The 27822-nt window shown below is 32.4% G+C and overlaps 1 protein-coding gene across 1 annotated transcript in view; it reads left to right on the plus strand.

Moving 5' to 3' along the window:
• Invadolysin (leishmanolysin-like peptidase, invadolysin) overlaps nucleotides 1-27822 on the plus strand; it is a 299512-nt gene that overhangs the window by 262023 nt on the left and 9667 nt on the right. The window lies entirely within an intron of this gene.

Consider the following 27822-nt stretch of genomic DNA (forward strand, 5'->3'; position numbering starts at 1 on the left):
CTGCCATAATCAACATTACATACACAATAAAGGTATGTAAATTGCAATGTGACCTATATTTAATACTTTTATTTTCACTTATAGCCATAGTATTTATTTATAAATACTATGGCTATCTTTCTTAATATCATGGCCATCTTTTCCCTAAAAATCAGATAAGATGGCCAATGCATACTTTGTAATATTTTGATAAAATTAAAGTTCTGTTAAGTATTTTCTCTTTAATTTCGATAGTATTTGTTACTTTAAGCTTCAGTGAAAGTAATATCCCAAATATTGTTAAAAAGTAACAAGAATTAATGTATGTTTTTTGCATTTTAAAAAACTATGGCCATCATACCCGAGTTTATCCTATATGCGGATTGGAATTATGAGATAATAAACCATTTTATATTTTTATGATTGTCTTTATTTTTTTTTGTATGAATGATATTTTTCATCAGATTTTGCAGATACTTTTATATGAAATAATAATTGTCTCTTTTATTATAAAGTGAAGTTAATTTTCTCGAAAATATCTTCGTAAATTTAGCGATTTAGTTAAAAACAATTAAAAATATAATTTAGTATAGATATAAAATAAATTTATATGTAATTAATCATCAAATTAACGAATTTATGTATTCAGGAATTTATTCTATTTATGTGTTTGATATCTCATGTATGATTTTCAATATCATTTATTTATTATATATTATTGTGCTCGTTTTATTTGCGATATATTAAACTTATTTTGTATTACGCTTTCTAAAATATATCTTTTATTGAAATAAATTGAGTTTATATATTTATTTACATTTCTTCTTTTATTTATTATCTCTTGTTCTCGTTCTTTTCTCTTATTTAATAAAGATCGTAAAAACTACATATACATTAAATGCATCAAGCATCAGTGGCAGACAATATTTTATAACGGAGCGATTATTCCTCTATCTAAGCCTATCTGGGATGTCCCGGACAAAAAAAGCTTCACGCTTCCGGTATTTGCTATTGCCGCAAGCAAAGGGTGCTAAGGGTGAAAATTACGCGAGGGATGACCACCCTTCGCTTAAGCCATGGTCAGTGCAAATTCGATCGATCGGAATGAACGTGCGCAGCGCAGCTTTCTTCAGTTCATCGTGCTCAAGCGAATATTTCGTATCCTTATAGGGTGTTGATGTTCAGTGAATAAAAGAGAAGAGTTTACAAAAGACACGTGGAGATGTAAGCTGAATGGCGGATATAATACAGAGAAACGCGTGAACTAAAATAAGACAAGGAGAAACACCGACTCGATACCAAGGTATATACATCAATCTCATGCCAACTTTTATTCCTATTGCTGCCAATAAAAATCCAGGCGGGAACTCGTGGTAATCTTCGCGTGTCAGCTGCCTCCTCGAGAAAAACTTTGCGCGTTTATCGATTTCCTATGTATCATTATATACTATTTCCCATCACTACGGTGCCGGAGATAAGACATTTGCGATTAAAGTGTGTTCAATAGAACTGATCGAGTATATCCGCGCGGATAAGACGTTAAACTTCGAAAAATCGAAAGTGCGAATAACATCGTCCTTTTCGCTAGTAATCAAGATTTTTGATGAACGGAATATATCCGTATAAAGTACAGTAAATCGAGATAAGATTGCTTTAGCAGCACTGTAGAATTGCATTAACTTTGTGCTACAATAGAAAAGAAGTTTCAAATGCAATACTGTACACAACGTGATAAAAACGGTTTATGTATAGACTTTTAGCAACAATAAATATAACGGATTTTTATCATAATAAAAGAAAGAATCATGGGAAGTATTAGGAAATAATGTAAGTATTGATAAGATACGTCGTTGACATGAACTTTAAAATGTTTTGTTAGTTTCATGGACAACGTTGAAAGTTTTTTCCTCTTTTATTTTACTTATCTTTGATAAAAGGTTAAAATAGTTGTAATACGCCCAGTTTCTCAAGTTATTTCACTTCAAAATAATTCACAATAGAATCACAAAGTAAGAAAAAATAGTAAAGTTTGGCTATTTTTATTTAAAAAACTGACAATTTTTTAGATACAAAATTTTGTTAGATAAACTTATCTCTTTATTATCAAAATTTTATTTTCTCTCGATATAAATTTATTATAAAGATATTTTACTACTATATATAAATATTTAGATTTAATTGAGAAACTGCTACATTGTTAATTATTTCTGAACCAGAACATGATTCCTATACATGATTTACGATAAGATGCTGCAAGATTTTTATAAAAATTATCTTCAATTTTTTTTCGTGAAAAAAAAGAATATATTGCAACATGTAATTTTTCATGAGACGTTAAGAAAATTGCATTATTTATTTGCAATTTCTCTCCTTCCAAAGATTAATCGTGTCGAAATATCGTGTACAATGCGTGCCGGATTATGGACGGACAGCACATTAATTCGTGTCGGTCTTCACAAAAGGTAAATGTAATGCCTGTCGCTCAGAATGCAGAGTGAAATCGGATCAAATGAAACCTGTGCACGGGGGTGCTCACGCATACAAGCGCAGGATTGCGTTGGGCACGCGTCAAAGGAGATTCGATTTGAAAGAGCGAGCGAGCGAGAGAGAGAGAGAGGGGGATGGGAGGGAGGGTGAGTGGGAGGGTGAGTGGGAGGGAGAGGGAGAGGGAGAGGGAGAGGAAGAGGGAGAGGGAGGAGAGAGAGAGAGAGAGAGAGGGAGGGGGGGGGGGCACGCACCATGATATGGTCGGTAGGGGGCAAGGATTGTGGAGGATGATTCGCGGGTCGTTTACATAACGCGATATTACGGCATAACGACTGTAACGCTTTAATGCACTTCCGGACCGTGCACTGAGTTGCCGATTGAAGATGCTTCGAGAGCCTCTTTAGCCGTTTGCATGGAAGCGGTTTAACCTGCATTCTATCTATATCTCTCTCCCTCTTTGGATTGTACGAGAATCTGTCCGTGTCTAAACAATGCACTCAAATGTATTGCAGCATACTCTTCAATAGAAACAATATCTCTTGAAACATTTTAATGCAGTTTAAGCATTTTGTGTTATTTAACCGATTTATATCACATTTTCTTTCAGTCGTTTCTGTATTTAGCTTGTCTAAAGTATAAAATATAATAAACTGTCTATTATATGCAGTAATTATTTTATAATTATTACTGATAAAGTAATAAACTTTTAAAATCAATAATTTTTTTCGAAATGCTATAGCTTTTTTTTGCACATAATATATTTAAGAGATATATGTGTAACATTTTGGACAGTTAATTTAAAATTAAATATTTCGCTTTGTAATAGATATTTTACACATAATTTTTTACTGCTTATGTTACAATTTACAACTTATTACTTGTCAGTATGATATAAATATTATTTATAATATTTGTTGTTAGTGAAGACGAATAAAAGAGAAAAATATACTAATGACCACATATTTATGGTGTCTATTCGATACAATGAAACAGCAGTAGTAATTTTATGTTTAAGGCGGCTGTATCTAGGCTAGTATCTAGGGAACCTGAATCCTAGCAGCAAGGTGTAATTACTTCGCGTCGAACATAAATCTCACATAACGATGGAACGCGTTAACGTCCGCTAATAGCATTAATTAGAATGCCCCTGCGGATGTATGCGACGCTAACGCGAATTGTATATCTTGCAATTAGGGCAATTTTTTCGGTATTTCCTACTTTTTGTGTGGCTGCATTCTACGCTCGCTACTAATTATGCTATCTTGATATCATAATTCGTACTTTTAATAAAGAATGTTCAGACTATTAATCATTTTTCAATAATGCAATATTGCTTCGAGAATATGAGCTATAAATTATACATTTTATAATTAGTTTTTTATTACATTCTTTTAGACAAATTCATATATATTTGTATCGACGATTAACTTTCGTTTCCATATTGTCAAGCGTAATAATTAATTAAGTCAATCAATCATGAGTCATAATTGCCAAACTATCCATAGATAATTTATTTGCCTCATTTAATCTGACAGTTTGAAATAGCATGCATGCAACTGATATAATTTAATGTATAACACATTAAATAATCAAATTGTAATAACTAAATTTGTTGTATAATTAATAAAGGATATTAATATATTCCATTACAAAAGCTTCTATATAACAAACCATCATAGCTCTATATGTTTCATGAGAATGTTATACGTTTTCAGGAAAAACATGTTGTTATAATGCATATGAATTTGTGTACGAATATTAACGTATGAATATTGTATACGAAATTTGTATACGAATATTAAACGTATTAAGTTAGAAACGAAAGCTCTTTAAGCAACAGTAAAGCTAGATGATATCGACAAAGCAGAGTAAAGCGACGTTATATATTCGTTGACTCGTGTATCGATTCAATTTAAACGATTTATTTTTTTTTTAATACGGATATCACGCGCTGCAATCAGGGTATTGTGCATTTCAGCTTGTATGGGCTCGATTTCCGTCAGTGGCTTTGATAATCGCGCATACGTAACATATCATTGAAATTTCTACGGGAGAATGTTGGCAGTATAATCACCTGGTCATACAGTCAAGCGTCACATATTTACACACGATATGCTTGCCAAACATAATATTCCATATTACCCGTATCTCTAACTGAATATAAATAATAACATAAGCAAATATAACAAATATTATATTTTTAATTCCAAATAATTTCGTATAATTATATATGTTCAATTTCATTTCGTTACGTTCAGTATGTTAATGTTTCAAATTTCGTATCGTGTTTCTGTTTACTAATAATATAAACAAATTATATGAATTTCACATCAAAATTTTCCTAATATTTACGTTTAAATTCGAAATTACAAATACTTCGTTACAATTAATACTTTGAATTTTTATTTATGACATCACGTACGCGCACGTACATTTTCATGTTTTTAAATATCTCTGTCTCGATAATATTACGATTACTCTTGACAGATATCGCATAATATATTTTTTATACTTCGAGTATTACGAGCATGGCATCGTCTATTAATATCTGCGGGAATTACTGCATACCGTGCATCGGTGTACGTACGACCGGCTTCAGTTAGCCGTGCAAGACCGTAATTAATTTTAATGATCTCCCAGCACGACAATAGCGCCTAACTGCCTCTCGGTTACCCGTTCTCCCCAGAATTTCTACCAGAACCAGAACGCGCCTGTCGTAATTTGGTCGGAAAGAGAGAGAGAGGGGAGAGAGAGAGAGAGAGAGAGAGAGAGAGAGAGAGAGAGAGACAAGTTTCAATGAGCGCGACGTCGTTGTGTGAGCTTCAAAAATTACGGTAATCGTTATCTGTTTTAATCCGTGCGCCGGTAAACCACACCGGGGCAATCAGGTTCGTCGTATAGTTGAAATGCAGAATAGGCGCGTGTCACGTACGTGCCACGCGCGTTCCACGCTAACGATTTCAGCTCGTCGTATACCGACGGCTACTATATAGTACGGGGACCCCGGGTATTTCTATGACCATGACTGGGCCCCAGGTAATCACATCCATCTACGGCCCGTGCGCGCGCGCGCGCGACAGAGACATTTTAAGCTTGCCGGAACGTTATGGATATGCCAAACGACCTCCGGCAACGTAATTGAATTTGATGCGATGACCTGCAAAGCGCATGCTTGTTTCATGAACGACGTTGATCCTCGTTGCAACGCTTTAAGGCTTCCATGGATATTCGATCTGGATATAATTCGATCTCATCATTTTCACATATTGATAAAATTCTGCAGCCTCTCCAGGGCAGAATATCGTAATATGATTCAATGATATAACGCATCACGTTTCTCGATTTTCTTTTGCTTTTCTTTGTAATTGAGATAATATTATAGATAAAACAATTTTGGAAAACGAACAAGAAATCGTGATATATTTGTGTAAGGGATAAAGAAATATATAAATCCCTCTTTTTAACGTTAAATTAAAAATTATGTCATTATATAACTATCTTCCCTCGTACCTAATTTATGAAAATACAAGAAGTAAAAATGGTTTACATAACAATTGTTACAGATAATTAAGTATCATCATATACATACATGCACATATCTGGAAGAGATTATTATACAACATTTTCATTTAATATTATTATTAAAAAGAAGAAGACTATTTTATAAATAGATAAAGGTATAATGATCTGTTATGTTTCCTAATAGTATACTTAACGACAGAAAAGTTTTTCGTAAGTACAATTAATGGAAGAAAAAAAAATAAAAAATTATAATGTGTCATTATTTTTATGATATTAAAAGTGATGCTTCGTTGCAAAGCAATAGAAGCTAACAAGCTCCTTATTACGTTTGCTTTTAACTTAAAAAAGGAACTTCTTTCAATTAGATCTCCGTATCTGATGCCAGCTTTACCGATACTTTTTATTATGTTTCATCTGCCTTACGTGACATAGCTTTTATGTCCAATGCTTTCATTATTTCCTGTTCCGATCATTCCATTTGTGTTCTCGCGTCGTAAGTAAGAGTGACGGAACTTTTTCATCAAAACTTTCTCGGCGATGGTACTCTCTGACCATCGAATCCCGAAGGATGTTGCCTACATTCTTCCTTTACTTTCTGTCCATCTCTTTCTCGGATTTCCGGATCTACCTTTCTTTTCTAGCTAGTCGAGCATTTCTCAACAATAAAAGTTTTCTTAAATGGATAAGAAGAGTAAAATAGAGATGGTTATTATTTATGATATGTATAAACTTGAAAATGAGAAGAGCAGTACAATTCGCGTGTCAAAAACTTCACACACAATAATAATACAAAAATGCAAGATATAATACACACATGCACGTACAATAAACTAATATAATATATACATGTAGTAGATATATTTATCTTTGTCATTATAATAGAACGAATAATAAGAAAACTCTAAAAATATGTGGGTGTGGATTTAACATTATGCGATGTCGGTAGAATTCTCACTGTATTGATATTGATATAAACATGATGTAGATTTAATCCTCCATCCCCTATATAGCATATTTTATCTGAAAAAGCTCGTAGTAACATCTTTAGGATGTTCAAGAGCTATTCAATAGAGACGTCCCCTAAACGTTTTTAGAACGTTCCTTGGAAGTCTGTATAGAACACCATGGGTTTTAAAACCATATCATATTGATGTTAATATTAACATCAACACGTTGAATATTATATACAGACATCATATAGTCGTGTGTGTGTTAAATTCACATCTATATTTTTTAGAATGTATGTTTTAAAAAATATCTCATTGGATATTGCGGATTGACAATTAATAATTAATAGTATTTTTGCATAACATTAACTTAGGTATTTATCAATATGCTATATTTTGCTAACGAAATCGTACATAATTTGGCGGCTCAGCTTTATCGTGCAAAAGCTATGCTAAATCACTCAAGTGCCACCGAACACGATCGCAGACTGATGAGGTATTCGGTTAATTGGGCGAATCGTATCTACCAGTTGCTTGTCTCTCGAAATCGCGTTTCCGTGGTTATAACTAGCTGCATGTAGCGGATGTTTCTGTTCTGGCTTATTTGGCTCATCTGTTATAATAACTCGATTGTCACACGGAACAGATATGGGATATCCTCGTGAACGATAGATCGGAATACGGGCAATTAGTTTTGTAAACTCTAGTGTTCACATTCTCGACGAACAGTTGCGCTTTTTTTTTTGAAAAAATTCACGTAAAATTTTATTTTATTTGTATTCTGCTTCGACTGTATAAAAGAAGATATTGGAAAGCTTTATCTATTTTTAAATTCATTTTAAATATATGCAATTTATTTTGTAATTCATATATTTAATCCCCAAATGTATGTGTATGCTTAATCTCAATTTTGAATTTGATGGCGAAATTACTTTACTATTTCATTCTGTGTATATGCAGAAAATGGTATCTAATATCAGATCTGAAAAACTGAAGTATGTCGATAGAATTTCATCTTGCGGATTTTGGATTATAACCACAACACTGACTGCCTAGATTGTCCGTTAACGAACGGAGAATAGCGCTCTGTTGGGATTTACATCGGTATTTGCGAACATAGTTGACATTATTGGCAAAATTATTCAATACCGAATATTTCTCAGCTGACAATACAAATCTTCAAGCGTTGCCAGAAGCATTAGACGCGAAATATTTATATCATGCATTTACAAATATAAAACGAGAACATTTTATATAAGTAACTATATGTACTTTTACAAAGAAATAACTTTTATGATATTGGGATTAAATATATGTATATTCTGTAATATAAGAAATTCGGTTTTCATATATTTTTGTATTCTGCTCGTTCTAAATTATTTCTTTATAATCTAAATTTTGATATAGAGTAATACTTTTGATTTGGCCATCAGAAAAAAACAAAGGTCGTAAATTCGGTATTTTGTACATGTAAATGTTCACGAAAAATCAAGATGAACATGGAATGGAAAACCAAATTCGAGTACGTACTATTTTGTAAAAAACTATACGTTCCGTATTTTTCCATTATTATGCTTATACAACCATCTGGCATTATGTACTCCAGCAACTTGATACTTTATTATTCAAAATGAAACTTTTGATTCGAATATGGGTTGCGCGTACTTGCTTTGCGAAAAAGCAGAGAGGCAACCGTGTATAGAGAGTCAAATGTGAATTTTTTTTGCGATTATAAATTATTCAATCCATACAAATTAAAGAGCGAGTTAATTATTTTCTCTCTATGATTAAAATTAAAGAAATAAATTTATAAGTTTCGTAATTTAAATTTAAGTTTTACAATAAGAAAAATAATGAAAAAAAAATTTTTTTTACTGGCGTTAAAGTACAAATTATATTTACATCAATATTTACTGAAAAATAAGCTATACACAAAATATTGTTATATTTAAAAAAAAATGTATTACATATGAAAGATTAGGTATTTTAGTTAAATTTTGCAAATATAAGAATTAATATATTAAAGATTAAGTGTCTAAAATTTACTTATAGCTCTACCAAATTTGTAATGGACTTTTTATCGAGAGTTTGTGCGGCGTTCTATACTCGACAAAGCTCTCTTAGGCAAGGAAGAAAGCAGGTTTCCTACTTGAAAGCCTGGCTTCGGTGAGATGGGCAGGTTCTTGGGTTAAAACTTGGTAATCCTGCTCCAATTATTTAGGCTAATAGCGAAAGTTTCGTCGGCAGTCGCGTTAATTAATTGGCAAATAGTTGATTCTCGAGTTGGGTCGTTTTTCCGGCTCGGCAGATTTTTGTTCTCGTTGTGATTTATTGTTACGGTGATTGGTACATACAACGATAATCTTTTAATAAACGTTTACATGTATCTTTGTGGTTTTTATTCCTACCAGATCAACACATATGAATCAATGGTATATCTATTCTCTTTTTTTTTTTATAAAATGTATGATGTCTTGTGTATATAAAGTTTTAAAATTGTAAAACATACTTCGCCACATAGATCTTGATAAATGCCGCTTTATGTGCAAATGAAGTTATGGGCACTAGTTGAACGTACTCTCCTGCCGTGCTTTATCCAAGAATCGTGTCAAAACGCTGCCGTCATACCACCATAAGTAAACACTGCATTCTCTATGTTATCCTTTCCTTCATCTCCTACTATGCAATGCATAACAACGGGAACTCTACGTCTCAAGACGCAATTGTTTGCCCAAGGTTCGTTGCCGCAATTTGTTTCGCTGTCACCTGTCCATAATTTTTCACAGCATAAAACGCCATGCCAAGAACAATAAATCTAAGAAAAAAATATTGCTAAGGAAGAAATATTTGTAATTCCGCATGCTTTTTCCGCGAAATACAGTTAATTAACGGCTTAGGTCGCTTAGGAAATGTTCCATAATCTATCATCATTAAGAGTTTTACTATTTTTATGTCTATTCATATTTTTATCATGCAGTTAGCATTGAGCGTGTCTTATTTTCATTTTGTGTCATCCCAGTATTGGATGAACAAAGAAATTATGATCAAATGATAATATTAATCAAGATTGAAAAGTCAATAACTTTAATATCATGATAATAAGTTGAATACGCCTGAAAATGCTCAATTTGCAAAAGAGCGCTTATTTTATACATTCAAAAAAAGTTGTGAAAAGGTATCAGCAGCATTTGAGAATATCTTGTATTTTTATAAATAAATCAGAATATTAATCTTTCCCATTTAGAAAGGATCGATAAAGGATGAATATTGCGTGGAAAATACGCACAGCAGAGAAATACTTCCAGTTAAACATGTTTAATAATTCTTGAATCCCCTTGAAATGTTCACGATAGAATTTACCTCGCTTTATCCTCTTCCCACTCGCCTTTTCATCTTTCTCGACTCTCGCGACGCGACAGAGGAAGCCAAGTTTAGTCGCGTTTATGTATTCTCTTACTGCTTACCGGAGCATCCTCCGGAGCGAGAGCTATAACGAAATCTATGCGTGGAATCAATCTTGCACGAGGCTTCCGGGATCTTTCATGACTTTTGGCGCTTCCGTAGTCCTCGCTGTGACGCAAAAAGACACGAGCAAGGAGAGTGATGCTCGCTCGTTCTACTACTCACGATACGAAAGAGAGGACCATTGCATTATTCAGCGGACGCATACCGAACGTACCGGATACAGGAAGCGTTTCTTATTTTTACAAACTCCGCTTGCTCGGGAATCCGGCGGCGCGAATTTGTCGTGTAGCTACATGAACGCCATATACATCGATCGTGCCATGCGATGGAGATTAAGCGAAGTGGAAAATGCAAGAGACGTGCATTGACGAGTAACGCTCTGTTTTGAATTTATCAAAAGACCGTCATACACGAAAACCACATTGAAGGTACGGTATGAATATGAATTAATTTTTTTATGATATGATTTATTTCCGTTTACCCCCCTTGATTGATTCTTAATTAAAGCTGTTATGATGCACTAACAATGTTAATTTTAGATGTAAGTAAAATGTAAAGTAACAATTTTATAATAATGCATATTAAATCACATAGTTTTAAACACAAAATTATATCAATTTCAGTTTTTACAATATTGAGATGAAGATTGACATGTTAGTGACATGTGAGTGGAAATTTTGATGTTTTCTGTAACTTTTATTGATGAAGAGCACTCTGAAAACTAATAAAAGCGTCGTGTCTCCAGCTTGTACATCACGGAGTGGCAATAAAAAATAATAAAGTTGTTTTGCTGTATCGAAAAATCGAGTGTCATAAAATACTTAAAATGTTTTTCCTAGTGAACTGACAATATTGCCAACATTGTTTAAGAATTTGCTCTAATAAATTGCAATTGATAGGTTTTACATCAATATTGAAAATTAGTCTTATAATTATGATGCGTTTTGTATTTGTAATTTACATCTGTATAATTATGCACTCTCTTTCGGAGGATATCTACACATATTTAAAAATAGAGAAATTTATTTCTGTCTTATTTCCTCTCTAATATTCGAAAATAAATCGGTATGCACGAAAAACATTTTCCGATAAGAAACAAATATTCATTCTCGAAGCTGAAATCAGAATGTCGTTTATATATTCATGTCCACTGTTTTTAATCGAACTTGTGCACGGAACATCAAGCTTCCTGGTTTTACCGTGATCACAGGTAACATTAAGGGTATGAAAATCATATATGAGTATCATATATCGCATCGCGCAAGAGTATTTTCAATCCTGCATCATGGATTGCATTTCATGGAAACAGGAGACATCAAACGCATGCGAAATGAGAAATCAAAGCTTACTGAAAATATTACAAAAGGGAGAAAATAAAACGTAATAATAGGAGATATTTCCTATTTATTTTAGAATCGAATTTTTAAATTAATTATTTTCTAAATAATATTAATTAATGAAGCTTGTGCTTGATATTAATAAGGAGTAATTCTAAATCACAAATTAAAAATCTTTTAAATTGTGTTTTTGCTAAATGTCTATCCGAACGGAAGAATCTTAATTCTTAATAAAATTTCAAATTATATCAATGTTAAATATAAAATAAAGCACGAGCTGTTTACTGTGTTTACTCTGTGTGATAAAATTATTAGAACAACAACGATAAAGTATCTGATCATGAAAATTAGAAACAGTGCGATGGAAACTTTTCAACTTACAAATTACCGTTTATTTATGTATAATAGCAATGCAATATCTGTTATGCAATATCTGCTGTGCTATATAGTTAACTTTTATTATATATTTAATTATTTATACATTATTCTTTCAATCATTCCCATAGTTGTCCCATAATTAACAAGATATAATTTATTACTGTGTAAAATGGGTAACGTGTAATAAAAATTTTTTTTAATCTCTTGACGTTTTTTAGTTACAATATCCCCAATATGTACTTTATATGACATGATGCGTGACACTAATCCGATTTTACAAGTAATCTCGATGTATATCGATGTGCCCGTATTCTGCGTCGATTCATGCCATATGTATGCCATGTTATCCGCTCAACAAGCATGATCTATCTCGGCTAAAGATAGATAGATTAAGACAGAGAGCGAGAGCGAGAGAGAGAGAGAGAGAGAGAGAGAGAGAGAGAGAGAGAGAGAGAGAGAGAGAGCAGAAGTGAGGCAAAGAAAGAGAGAGAGACAACGAGATACATTAATTCTGAGTTGCGAAACGAGCAGTTTCTGACATTAGTTACCGACATTCGGATCGGTCCCCGTTATTAATCTTAATCTCGATACTATGAGACCGTACAGACTATTCGTTACCGGAAAACGGATGAACGCGTGACATTTTCCCCCGCGCCAATTCGTGTATCGTAGTATCGATCTCTCACAGCTACCATCCTTTACCTCTTCCTTTTTGGATCTTTCGTACTTTGAGGACTAACCACTACTATTGCTGCCGGTGCCGCCACCACCATCACCACTGCCTCCGGATGACGAAGAAGAACGAGCTTGTTGCGACGGTGCACTTGAAAAAAAAATGACCAAAAGAGAGATACTGGCTGTACCGGTGCAAAAAGACTAGAGACAAGGCGAGCCGAAAAGAAAAAATCCGATCGAGACAAAGGTTGAATTCACAGATGGAGAAAGAGGACCATCTCATCAAGAAAATAAGAATTATATACATATAATGACGAAAATACTTGGTTTAAAATCATTATTCTCAAAAAATAATTAATATAATATATACGCTCTATTATGTTATGCAAATACAAAAGATACCTTGAGCTGTATATTACGAAAATCAAAATCTTCGGTAGAAACAGAATCAAGCAACAACAGAGAATATCAAGATGATGTTGCATAATAAAGACAGCGTACTGATCGGAAAGTGCGCATAACAAAAATACATAATAAAAGCGAAGGATAGGATCAAGAAAAGAAACCGTTTTTTAATTTAAAATTCATGGAAATTGTAATGATTGGATAACGGTACCTATCTTTTAGTGATCGGAAAAGTTAGTTAAATAACTTGAAGTGGATCGCGAACCAGATCTCAATTTAAAATCAGAGTATAGATACACATATATTTTGATTTATCCTTAAGACCACTACATTCTAATAAAAATATAATTAATTCAGGGATTTATCAATAGATTGCAAATTACTTAACGTTCATTTAAGGAATTTAGAAGAACGCGGGAAGAAGTAAGAGGAAGAAATTCGTTATTTTTCTATCAAGATTTAACAGCGTTACACAGCACAATGTACTAATCTAATTTTAATAAAGATCCTACATGTTTATTTAATGTACTATTTATATTGTAACAGGAAAGCGAATAGATACATGACTATCTATTTACACTATATATACTATTTTTAAATAAAATTATTTCTTATAAAGCAACGATAAACTAAGTTATTTTGAAATAGTTAATTCCGTTTTTATACATTATTTTTGAAATTTGATGAGTGAAAATTATTAATAATCTTATAAACTATGAGAGAGAAAATATTTAAATTTTTTAAATATTTACATTTTTATATAAATAATTTTTTATTTTACTATATTTATTATTTCACTAAGTTCACGAAAGTAATTAAACAATTTTATACCAATGTGAACCTGGCGCCCAACTTTATCACAAATAAAAATTAATACCGTAGAGCGTTTGTACTTCGTTTGTACCCGTTTGTAACTCAAACAGTTAAACAAAAAATGAAAAATAAAAAATGGCCAGCGCCCAACTTTAAGATTTTTTAATTTTATTTATGCCATTTGAAAGAGAATCGTTTGTACCTCCATTATTTTCGTTTGTACCTCAAAGGGTTCGGAGATACAGCGTTTTTCAATTTTTACGCAAGCCCTATATAGTTAACTTGGCCAATTTTCAAGATATCGAAATGGGACCAACGGCATTCGAAAGAGAATCGTTTGTACCTCTCTTACTTTCGTTTGTACCTCAAAGGGCCCGGAGATATTATTTGAGGTACAAACGAAAGTAAGAGAAGTACAAACGGGTACAAACGATTCTCTTTCGAATGAAATTAAAAAATCTTAATTTTGGGAGCTGGCCATTTTTTATTTTTCATTTTTTGCTTAACCGTTTGAGGTACAAACGAAAATAAGGGAGGTACAAACGGGTATAAACGAAGTACAAACGCGCTACGGTATTAATTTTTATCTTTGATAAGGTTGGGCGCCAGGTTCACATCGGTCAATTTTATTGACGTATCAACGTTCGAATCATCTCTTCGCGAACTATTGTACGTACTGCATGTATATTGTACATGTACTCATATTACAGACATCATCTCTCATACGCATAGCTGTAATCGGATAAAGCGTATTGTGCAAAACGCTATTTTTGATAGCTTCGCGGTTGTATACAGTAGATCGTTTCAAACGCGTCGCACTAAAATATCTTTTACGATTCCTGTTATGGCAAAAATTACCACGTTGTGAGCTTTACGATCTTCCATATGGAGAAGATTATAACGTCACAGGAGAAATACGAGATTATACGGCAACCTTTCGAAATTTGTGGTTACATTTCAGTTGATGGATATTTTACTGTAACAAAGTGTAACTATACATACATTACTTTATTTTATGGAACAATTACGAATTAATTATTATTATGGATATTGTTCTTTTTTATGTATATCATCGATCATACCAAAGAGAATGACACGATGAGTTAGCAGAAATGTATAAAAAATAGTGAGATGACGGACGGACATTGATCGTTACGGACTTTCGATGCAACATTAATTGTAACTGTATATTTATGACGCTTTATCTTGTCTGTAACAATTATGTTATGATGAAATCAATTTAAAGGATATTTTAATTAATTTATCATATATAATTGATATTGTAATCTGTGTCACAATAACTGAAGAAGCAATTAAATTATACTACTCAGACGTTTTGCACGAAATTAAATAATCACTGTGCTCTGATACATAACTTTTTAATTTTTATAATAATTACAACGCTTTATCGTATCGTTAAATAATAAACACTTATATATAAAGTCTTCTTTACGATTTATAAAAAACGTGCTTAACTTCATATTTTAGATATGTGAGTAACAAGGTTAACTAAGAAAAATGTAAGTTAAAATTAGACGCTGTCGCTATATGTATGCATATATACGTGTAAATCTATGTACCATTATTTCGCGGGCAAAATTTCATCATCACTCATGGTCACGAAGTGATAAAGTTCACAAACTAATGGGAGCATCAGCAGTGGTCGCATTATCGTGGTTGTACCACCAGCGAGTCCATTTCGGAAATAAAATCAGCGGGGGTCCGAAAATGGTGACATACTCCGCGAGACTAACAGCTGCTGCCACACATTTCGTTACGCGAAAATAGGACACAATGGAGGATATAGACTATATATGGCGACAATTTTGACTTCCAAATAACATAATATTTTATATAAAATTGAATCTTACTTTTTTTTAACATTTTCTAAATAAGCAATAACATTTAAAATCGGAAATTCGTATACTAAAAAAAACGATTTTGATTAAAAATATAATTATACAACAGTATATTAACGGTTAGTTATATATATTTTCCTTAACACTCCATAGCATAAACTCGCTGCCTTTACAAAAATTTAATACAGAAAGATGTATTGTATAAGTGATATTAATATTACTTATTTTGAATATTAAAAATACTGCTATTGCTTTTAGTACTTAAAATGAACAATTAATTACACTGAAAAAAATTCATGTAATTTCCATGTAAAATTACACGATTTTTTTTCAGTGTACTTCCTGTCAGTTTAAGTTGAATTTCTTTACAAGAACGAAGGGAATATCAATTTACATACGTATGATACGTACATATTTTGTCTGATCGCACGCATCATTTTCTTCTACAAAGTCGGTATGAGTATGCGTGATGAATATGAACGCATATATACCATCTTACGATATCCGGAGTACGTGGGGGGATCTTTGTAAAAATTCACGAAAGTCCGTGCCACGTTCCGCACTGGCCAGGTACTCTAAAATCCATTACGAAAACGCGCGGCGCAAACGCTCCGTTTCGTCGCTACTAGAGGGTGCCCGTTCAAACTTTTAATCGGATCGCTTCTCGGCGTTTATTTTTGTTCCGTCTCCGACTCGCCCCATCTCGTTCCTGTTCATCGTTGTTTCTATTCGTCGTTCTCACCTTTCATCGCTAAATCGCTCTCTCCTAGGAACGTCCCTTGCCAATTCGCTGGAGTCGAGTGGAATCGAGCCGGAACTCTCTTTTCTTGCATGAATAGCGTGAAAGACGTCGGCTGGAATTGTTGGAAGAAGCAAACATGTGCACTTTGGTGAATTGTCAATGAATCTTGTCATCGCAATCTAGTCATGTTGCGTCATTGAAATTAGTAGAACACATTCATGGCACCCGTTCTGTGCATTGCATGTGCGCACTGCGATTAAGCATTCCTTTATTAGAATGCATTCGATTCTTTAGTGATAGAAACTATATTTTATATTTATCATGAACACATAGAACGTCCGAATAGATAAATATTTGCAATATTTTCTCTTTTTGAACGTCCGTTGGTAAACGCAATGTTCTTCGACAATTGAAAGCTCCTATATCTTAATATTTAAAAAAATATATATACGTTAAATCATGAATATAAAAACTAGAAAATATATTTCAATACAGAAATATTTATGTTTTTTATGAATTATATGCTTGATAATTTACATTATATATACATATCCTACTTTAAAATATATTAAAAATTATTTTACTGCAATCTCTTTTTCTCTCTTTCTATCTTTCTTTCTGGCTCATAAAATTGAGACTCATTCTCAAACTCGACCAGTTTCGATCAGTTTGCTGCAAAAGCTTATAGTATATGTATTCAATAAAACGGGTATGCAACCGTGGCCTCATGGAATGACAACGTGTTCGAACGGCCTATGGAACGGTTTCTCCTCTACGCCATACGGTTTTCCTTTATCAACCTCGGCAGATCCAATAGGGATTACGGGAGACTGGATGGGATAGCGCTACGGGATAGGATGGGATAGCATCTCCTGCAGGATTTCCGGGGATCCTCTTCCTTCGATTCATAAATATCCCCCGGCTATAATACCCCGCTGAAAAGGCTCCCGTGAGTATCTGCGCGATACTCGCTATCGGTACAAGCTCCCAGCCCCGTTGATGCAACTCTCCGTTCTCGCGAATCCATTATTCGCAACAGACGAGCGCGAAATTTACTTTCGCGTTGTGTTCTGATAACAATGATCTCTCTCTGTACAGTGTTCCAAAAAATTGGCGAGAATTAGACCCGGTTCAGCCATAACATTGTAAATAATTCGATAAATAATTAGCGCACAGTTTTCTTGAATATTATAAATTCACAAGAAATATTATTAGACATACGAAGGATCATCTTGATCGGATATGGCATTTTTCACTTATGTGTGTTAAATAATTTGAATATGTTCCGAGTGTTCATGTAAAATATAATAACATAATTATTTATTATATTTTTTTATTTAAAGTAAATTTATAATTTTAATTATATTAGTCAAATTCAACAAATATTACGAATTTAATCAATTTGAATTTTCACAATCTTTCTACGTATAAATTGTATGTAATTTTATTTAGATATTGCAATGAAAATGAGCAATAAAACGCTTTCGTGTAGTGCTCCTTAAGCGCAAATAAGTTCTAGATTGATCGAGCTCATTGCTAGAATCCCTTCGAAGCGGCAAGCAATATGGAAACTTTGCTTTTGCCTTGCGTCTCACTAAGGTGGTAAAGTTCTTGGAAAATGTTACGGTAAGATAAGTTTTTATCTCTCTTGGAAAGTTGCTCCATAAGCAGCCGATATTCATTCGTAGAATTCCTATTAAAAGGTGTTCTGCAAGCAAAAGTTAATATTTTCATTCGTGGGACTTCACGGTGAGCGCGTAATTCACTAAATTAATTTTCGATTTATCGAATAATGAAATATTGCCAAGCTGCTGTCAATTTACTAACAAATAATGAGCCTATTATTATGACTGAATTTTACTTAAGCTAATTAGCAGAAAAATATTAAAGGTTAATATCGATAAATTTAGCAAGCTATAGTAAAAAAGACTAGTGAAAAGGTTAAACATTAAGAATGGCCTCAGCCAACCTTTATAAAAATGCTTTCAAAAGGACATCCCTATGTCTCTTAAATATGATCGTTTTTACTTTTACATTTTCTAAGCATTCGCGCCGGAGAAAACAATGTACTATTGTCTTTCAGGAAAAGGGAGCGCTTTAATACCAGCTAATTAACGAAATACTATGTATTCAGAATCCCTGTAACGGTGCGATTTTTTTTAAAGTACGCTTGTGTGACGTCGCTACATGGAAGAGCTTTTTTCGTTGCCTGCACGTCGACATTGCACGAAAATTAATTATTAGCCGCTGGCAGCTTTGAAAAATTTTCTTAGCGTCAACTACACTTTAAGTACGCGGTATCAAAAGGTTACAGGTTACAAAGGATAATTAGTGAACTTCGAGTGAGTTAACAGATCATTGTAATTGGATCTCCAGCGTCTCTCGCGCGTTACTTGAATCACCTTAACTATTCGTTCGTAATAACGAATTTTCTTTATCAGATTTTCATAGTAGGGGTCGACTCTATAGAAATTATATTTGATTTATATCAAACATTAAAAGATGTTTTAATTAATGCAAATAGATTTTTAATTATTAATTGTGAAATTAATTTAGTTTACTTTCTAATATATATAACATTTATTTATCGGTATATTATAATTGCTATAAAATACCTAGAAATATATAAATAAATAATCTTTAAAAAAGATACTTCAAGTTTTTATGGATAAATTCACCGAAAAAATTGTATTCTTGAAAAATGTACTTAATATTTCCTCTTAACAGATATAAGAATATTTCTTCTTAAATTAATAATATATTCTCGATTTGCGAAAGCGATTGTTGCTACACGTGCGCTACACGCGCGCTTCACACGATTGTTGATGATTAAAATCATGCAACTTTTGTCTAAAGCATTTTTCTTTAAAATGTATTGTTCAACAGATATTTGAGATCATCGTTTAAAATAGGACATCCTGTACATTCTCATATTAAGAATATACTAATTTTTAGATGATTACCCTCTTAAATTAAGAGGATCGTCTCAGCGCTTATTTTAGAGGAAAACATACTATACGTAAGTAGGATATTCTTAAATTAAGTAGAATACAATTTTTTCGGTGTTGTTCTCATATCCATTCTAAATACAAATAGATTGCTCGATACAAATAGATTATTTATATTATTATATTTTATTATTATATTATTACTTTATAATAATATAAATTATTATAATAAGATTAAATTAAAAATAATATGCTTTTCATTTCATTACATATTAGTTTTAAGAGATTTCAAATACAAGATTCGGATTTTTAGATGCTGATTTAACAAGTTTAGTGCACTGAAAAAAATGTATGTAATTTTACATGGAAATTACATATTTATGACCGGAAAATTACCTAAATATGATGAAATTTACAATTTCCAGTAAATTTCCAATTATATTTAAGTAATTTAAGTAATTTTTCAGTCATAAACATGTAATTTCCATATAAAATTACATGCATTTTTTTCAGTGTGATGCCTTAAATTATATAAAAGTTATTGAGGATTTTCAAACGAAAATAAAATTTTCGCGAACCGACGTTGTAAATCCGTGACGAAATTATACCGCACTCATGAGTACACAGTCACAAATTTGGTTTTTTAATCTTCTAAATCTGGAAAATGTGAATCTCGTGTTTGAAATGCATGCAGCTTGTTCGGAAATGAATGAAAGCATTTTGACGAAGTTACATGCGCTTCACCCACATGTCTACAAATAATTACGTCAAAGAGGCATAATTATGTCGAAGAGAACCAATCTTCCCTTCTATTCTCCGAGCTCATATACTGGCGGCGTCACGTCCCCGCTGTTCGTAACGCGGAACACGACGCGGTAGAAACGAGAAACGTAGGCTACTGAAAAGGGATAATGACGTGTACCGCTCTAATTAACGTCAGCTTCAATCTCTTAACTTCAGTCGCAAACCACGTGATGACTCATTAATGTTATCTACTTATTGAGGTTTTTTTTTTACACTGTACATATCAACAGACATACGTGTAAAAAAGTTTTAGCGTAAAAGCTTTGAATGGGTAATATAGTATATAAAACAAAACTAGAGTGTGAAAGATAATATTCTTACATCAATTTTTATAATTACAGTTAATGCGGAAATGTTAAGCTTTTAATTAACTATATAAACTGTCTTTTCGTAAAAAAATTACAAATATTCTTGAAATTAATTCTTGAAAAAGAATTCTTGAAAAAGATTCTTGAAATAAATGAACTATTGCAGATATAACTTTGATTGAGTTATGCTCTACTTTGGATCTGATACGTAATTGAGGAATTTAAGCGAAAAATTTTTGAATATGATTTTTTATTGATTAATTATAAAAATAGATTACTATTTCGTTTTAACTTTATGCTCTTTAATTTTAGAAGAGAAAACTCAGAAATCTATATAGCAACATTATCAATTTTTTATTTTTATTATGTATCTAAAGAATATATTATTTTTATGTATTTATAGTTCTTTTTTTAAATATAATTATGATATCAAATAAATACGATTATAACGCTTGATATATCTATGAACTTCTTTCATTACATTGCTGCTAGAATCTCCATTACAAAGAATAGTAAATCTTGGGCGGACAATAGACCGTCTATTCTTGTGCATTTTCTTCAGTCCTTTTATTCCAGCAACAAAGGGATTGCAAGTAGTTATTGCATTCAAATTGCACTAGGTAGGGAAACTCTTGACGCCGATTTCACTGGTGGCGTCTTTCTATTTTCTAAATATAAACTGATAAGGTAAAAGACATGACAGATATGAGAATCTATTCGCTATTAGATGAAATTGATCGACAATGTCTTTGCGTTTTTCTTCCTTCATTCTTCATACTTTTTCCTCATTTTTTGACTTAATATATCAGCTTTCAAGAAAACTACTGTCATTTCGACAAGAAGTATAAGGTAATTAACGAGTTGGCATTAATCTTCGTTTCGATAACTCTGTATTTATCCCATTTATCTCGGCTTTTTCTATTTCCGACATTCTTTCTGTTACCCGTCACTCTCGATAACGAAATAAATTTTGAAATGTTTTTTGGAGCTGAACTCAATTTAATCCTTGTACACATAGAAAGTTTTCAAAAATTAATAATGTACTCAGCGTTCTACATTAGGTAGGTTTACTTTATGTATAGTCTTTAGTGGTCAGTGTTAACGCGGACTTAGTTACCGCAAGTTAGAATCTGCTAACATTTACGTAGTGGTATAGGCTGATCACGTACGAGAATACACTACTTGACCCGTAGGCCACAGTAGTTTGCTTTGCTGTTGACTTCGGTTGAGCGTACTGCATGCTCAGCCGTATCTACTTCATCGTCAATGAAGGATCTGTACGCAAGTAGTATGCCGCTTTATATGTTAGACAAGCCAGGTGTACCATTCAACGATGACTACCCGCCGTTTTTGGGAGAAGTTTCTCTCTTAAGTACTCTTCGTCCTTAACTACTTCGTCGTTAGCTACTTTACTCTATGTCTGTGCAAAATTTAGGAGTACATGCAGCAGTGTTCGAGCAGTTATAGCTTTACATAACCAATATATGACGAGTACATTCATATATTACGAATTCAATAAAATTTCTAATCTCAGTCTTTTCTAATAAGACTCGTGTTAAAATTGTAATAGAGTATGAATTATCCAATATTTAAATAGATAATTTAATTAACGTAGACATGATAAGGTGAAAAATATTAGACATTACTGTAAGTCAATACGAAAAATTCAGCAAATTCAATTAAATTTTCATGGAGAAGAGATGACACGATTACACATCATACACATGTACTAAGATAACCTTAGAATTACATTAACACTTTTTGTTGCAACGAAGGAGAATGTAAGGTATTGTGGCTGAAAGGATGCAGGAAGGAGACGAATATAACGGATTTCCGTTTTCAAAGGAAGATGAGCATTCTCAGTTACTTATGTATATATCTATATATATACACACACACACACATATATATATATATATATAAAGTTTTACATATATAACACGCGCATATAAACTGCATAAGGCGCATATAAACGCCTTCTGCTTTTATCTCTCGGTATGTTTGCTACAAAGGCTGACTCGAGCGCTAAGTGAAGAACATTATCACTTGAATGCTGCGAGAGTTTGCGGTTGCACGATATAAGTTATAATAGTGTTAATGAAATTTCTATTATTCGCTTAAGATTGAAATTAAATTTTGGAATTTTTATATTATATTTGAGATAAATATATCTTTAATCAAATTAAAATCCTTGGCCTGTCTATAGACAATTAAAGATTTTTTGTTAAAAAAAAATAGAAAAAAAATTGTAATTCTTAGGGTGCGTCCGGGGAGACGCTATTAGCAGTATTTTTGTGTCATTCTATCTTCATCGTTCATTAAATATACAACAAGGCTGGAATGAATGCCTCCTCGAACGCATCCTTAGACATAGATATATACTTGGAAACAAAGTGCGTACGTCTCGCTATAGATCTAAAAATCATGTGCTAATTTTTATCTAATTTTTTTTCGTTCAATCACATGATAACTGTGAATCGTGTGGTTTCCACCAGCTGTTATACATCTTCAGAGGAACCGAAGGATGTTGGGTTGGTGTCGGTACCCAACGAGCTCTTGGTAATGCAGAAAGCGTGTCACTGCAACAAATCCGTACTCACGGCATTACGTGTCCCGAGTAAGTGCAACGGAGTGGTGCTTTCAAAGTGCTCGGGACTCCTTTAAGTTACCTGAACGATAAAGTTCTTTAGAAGTCACCATCAGCATCTTCGTCCCTGCCATCATGCCAGAAAGTATTCCCAAATTTCGAAAATTCCGATATCAAAGAAGTTACGGATAGTCCGACGACGATTGTATACTTTCAGTATAGAATCGCGTTTGCGTACGATAAAATATTTATGCAATTTAATGTTTGTATAGCATAAATGTTATTCTTAATTAGCAAGTTAAATTTCAGCATTAATATAAAAATACAAAAAATCTCATATTTAAAAAGAATCTTGCCATTCTTTTTATGGCATTGAAGTTTTGCTAACCTTTTGTGGTACGGCGACCCCATTATCTTCTTTTATTTTGTAAATTGCTCGCTCGATTTTTATAAAACTTGGTCTACGAGATAATTTGGTAATTTAATTTTTTTAATTTTAAGATTGTAGTAATTTTAAGAAGCTAGAAAGAATTCAATCAGAAATGTTTAGAAATAGATCTTCCATACGCGTTACTTTGTTGAAAAGCTCCGATCCTCAAAGGGTTAAATTTTGAAACTAAAAATTATATTGATATTAATTTTGAATAGCATGCGCGTAAATTACAATTTATATGAACTTTATATGTATTAACTGTATAAATAATAATTATGTAATTACGATATGTATTTCCATTGCCAATGCAACGTATCGCTGATTACCATAACAGAGAAGATTTTCGCTTACTCATCGTTTGCACATATGTGTGTATTTAGATGGGATCGAACGTCATTTTGATGGGATCAATCGTCATCCCGAAAGGATTAAGCTCTGTAAGCCCGCGCTTCCATGTTGGATTAAATTTGTACGTTAGGCAAATATGAAGCAATTATTATAAAATAAATTGCTATTGTTCCGAGCATGAAAAAGAGAATACAATAAATATGCTTCAAATAAATTTTTAATAAATAAACATGATATAAGACATGATATAATTATATGAAAATTATATTGGTCTCATAGCTCACGTATAAATTGATAAAATAATAAGTAAGAATAAGGCTCCACAAGTATAAAACAATTTAGAATAAATGAAGGACTAAGAGCCAGTAATGTAACAAAAAATTTTAATTTAACACATAAAAATAATTACACATACTTTCAACACCAATCGGGTTATTCTCAATGTTACAATAACTAAATTATTGTCGGAAATCTATACAGTTAACAGTATTCTTCATATCCTGTGTTATAATGTTGCCAGTTAATAAATTAGACATCGTTGAAAATTCTCGGCAGTTAAACCGTAATAATCGATTACATTATTCGATATCGTCGAAATCATTTGTTCGTTGTTACTTCATTTACAAATTTGCTCCAATTTTTAAAGTCATAACTGTTTGTTACCACGACGTGGGTCACCACTTTTTACGTTCATTTTCATTTATACACGCTCAACATACTATATTCAATAAGACTATTACAGTTTTACTACCGAAAATCAACGAAGAGTTGGTCTATTTTATGTTATTAACTTTGTGGTCACGATGTGAATCTCTATCTTTTTGCGTTTTTATTCATATATTCTCGACTTTTTCTCTAATAAGATTATCATGGTTTTACCGAGAATTTTCAACGACGTCTTATTTATTAACTGGCAACATTATAACACAGGACATGAAGAATACTGTTAACTGCATAGATTTCCGACAATAATTTAGTTACTGTAACATTGACCCGATCGGTGTCGAAACGTATGTATAATCATTTTTATGTGTTAAATTAAAATTTTTTATTACATTACTGGCTCTTAGCCCTTCATTTATTCTAAATTATTTTAAATTGATAAAGTTTCATTATTGAAGAATCAGTAATTTATTTTTCTTTCTGTCGTTTATATTTTTTAATTACCTAAATAATGGAATCAATATCATATGTTAATATGATTAAGAATTTGAGATTTTAAACGTCTCTCTGAATTCATAATACATATAGATATGTGTAATATTAAATTTTAGATTAAAATTCTATTAAACTTTCTTCTCGAGGAATTAAATGATAAATATTACTTTATGCCACTAAAACTTAATATAGGAAAATTTTTTTTTCTGACTCATATGATTAAACTATTGATGTCTCGATGTTTTTCAAAACGAAAAAAAAAATTGTTAAGATAAAAAAATAAGTTTAGTATTTTGCACATTTCATGCTCGCTGTCATAAGCAAACATTTTGAAGTGTTTCACTTCCTTTGGGAAAGGAAAATGCGCATAATTTCCACGAAAAACTGGTAGAGATATCGACTTTGCGAAGTCCCCGAAATTGCAAGATTCTATCTTGACAAGAATGTATCTCGCGTCGGCAATAGAGAAACGGTTTAAGTCGCACCTCCGTTTTCTCTGCGAGGATCTTGAACGAGGAAGGCACAAGAAGAAGTAGCCGGAGGATACTCTTAACGGAACAGTAAATTGCTTGGAAACTGCTGTACTATTTACGGACAGCGTTTCTTCCTATGGACGACGTGGTCGATTTCGAAGCTCGGCGTTACACAGGATCGAAATCGTAAATTTCAAGAAATTGAAAGTCTTATACATCATGATCTTTGAACGCAAGAAATATTTTTATTGTGAATGGTACATGTTGGACAATTTTTCTTTAAAAGTTTCGGACAACCAGATGTTCCTATCGACAATATGAATCTAGAATTCCTCGATGGAATCAGAAAACTGTTTTGCCTTACGCAAATCAACTCGACCAAAACGTATAAGTCGCTAATCCGATTAGCGACTTATACATTTGGCATACATCCCTTGAAGCTGAAGATTTAGTAGACAATTAAGAGTTTTTTGAATTTGCACGTAACTAGTACTGGGAAGTTAATTTCTTTTTTCTTTGTAAAATAGTGCAAAATTTGTACACTAGCAGTTTACATTATATATCGTTATTAATAATAGACATTTTTCTCGTTAATGATGCAATTAAATTAATTCCTTTGGTCTTCCATCCAATTTGCAATGATCAATGTCGTATAATATTGAATGTTAACATTATCCGCATATTGTTTGATGAAAATTAATCAATTCATTCATGATATCAGATTTGGTTAATTCTCTTCCCCCTTCCCGCACTTCTTATTATAGCTTGAAATATATATTGCGTATATTGTAATCATTTATAGTAAATTTAATATTCATAATATTTTCCTGACTTTGATATTTTATGCGTAATGTTGTCAGAATGTAATTAATACATCTCTTTCAACAAAAATATCAATTAAACGAACAAAAGACACACGTATTAAAAAATTGTAAAAATCGTTTTTAGATAACATGTTATTCTTTAATTAGCATTCAACTTGCAACAAGGTAATTACACGTTATAGGCATATATTCTTCATACTGTGCCGAAATTGATTAACTAATTTCTATTTTTATGAAAAAATTTACAACTAGGTACATATCATTCTTTTTTCAATTTCGATAACATCAGCGAGAACGTCTTCTTACCAGAAATGTCGAACATATATGCTTGTGTCACTACGTTTATTTAGCGAAGTGCACCTTCTCTTTAGTGCTCACCTCTCCCTAGAGCCCTCTTTATCCTTGCTTGCCGGTAGCACCATCGTATCTGATATAGTCGTATCCACTTTTACCTTATAAAAGTATATACTAGGTCGATATCGTCCGTCGTCGATGGAACATCGTTGTCCTGCAATAGCCATTTCAGTTCCGTCGGGATGTCCCGAAGCAGCGTCGCTGTCGTGCTTTGACTCTCGTCAGATAATACCACTCAAAAACGTACGCGAGGGTATATAGTGCTTTAGAAAAAGAGAAGAGTGTGTGAAGTCAACTTCATTGTAATATACCTCGTCAATATTATCATGCTGTATTACATATACATAGCACGTTTACACAGGAACTAATTTCAAGTAGACTTTAATAGAATATTAATCTGAAGCTCTCATTTGAATACTTATTGACACATGCATATGTGAAAACGTTTTCATACACAGATGCATCATTTAATTAAATTACGTATTTGAAAATATATATTTGAGAAATAATACGGATGAGAGAAGATAATATAACGTAAATTAATGTCTGATATAGAAATATCTGTAATTATATTAGTGTCATTACACTGCCATTAATTTAAGTTAATCTTGTCCAAGTTAATCTATTTTATATAACGCAGATCTCTGTAATTATTTTATGTTCCTTCGTATTTAAAATGACTCTACCCTTTTCTGATTCTCTTTCATTAATATCCGCAATTTCACTCGGCTTTCTCAAATGCTTTCTTTTAAGTGATAGCTAATAATTTCGCGCAAGTTCTTCTAGAGAGTGTCTCTAATAGAAAGGAAAAATAAAATTTTATTTCTTTCATTTGTAAAGGTCGATAGCTATTTTCTCCTTCAGAACGAAATGTATTTGTAAAAAGGTCTCTATGCGGATACAATATAAAACATTTTTACTGAATGTACATTAAAATTTAGTATTACATAATTCTTGTGGAAATTTATATTGAAAT

This window comes from Trachymyrmex cornetzi, unplaced genomic scaffold (assembly GCF_001594075.2).
Source record: "Trachymyrmex cornetzi isolate Tcor2-1 unplaced genomic scaffold, Tcor1.1 scaffold908, whole genome shotgun sequence".
Taxonomy (NCBI): Eukaryota; Metazoa; Arthropoda; class Insecta; order Hymenoptera; family Formicidae; genus Trachymyrmex; species Trachymyrmex cornetzi.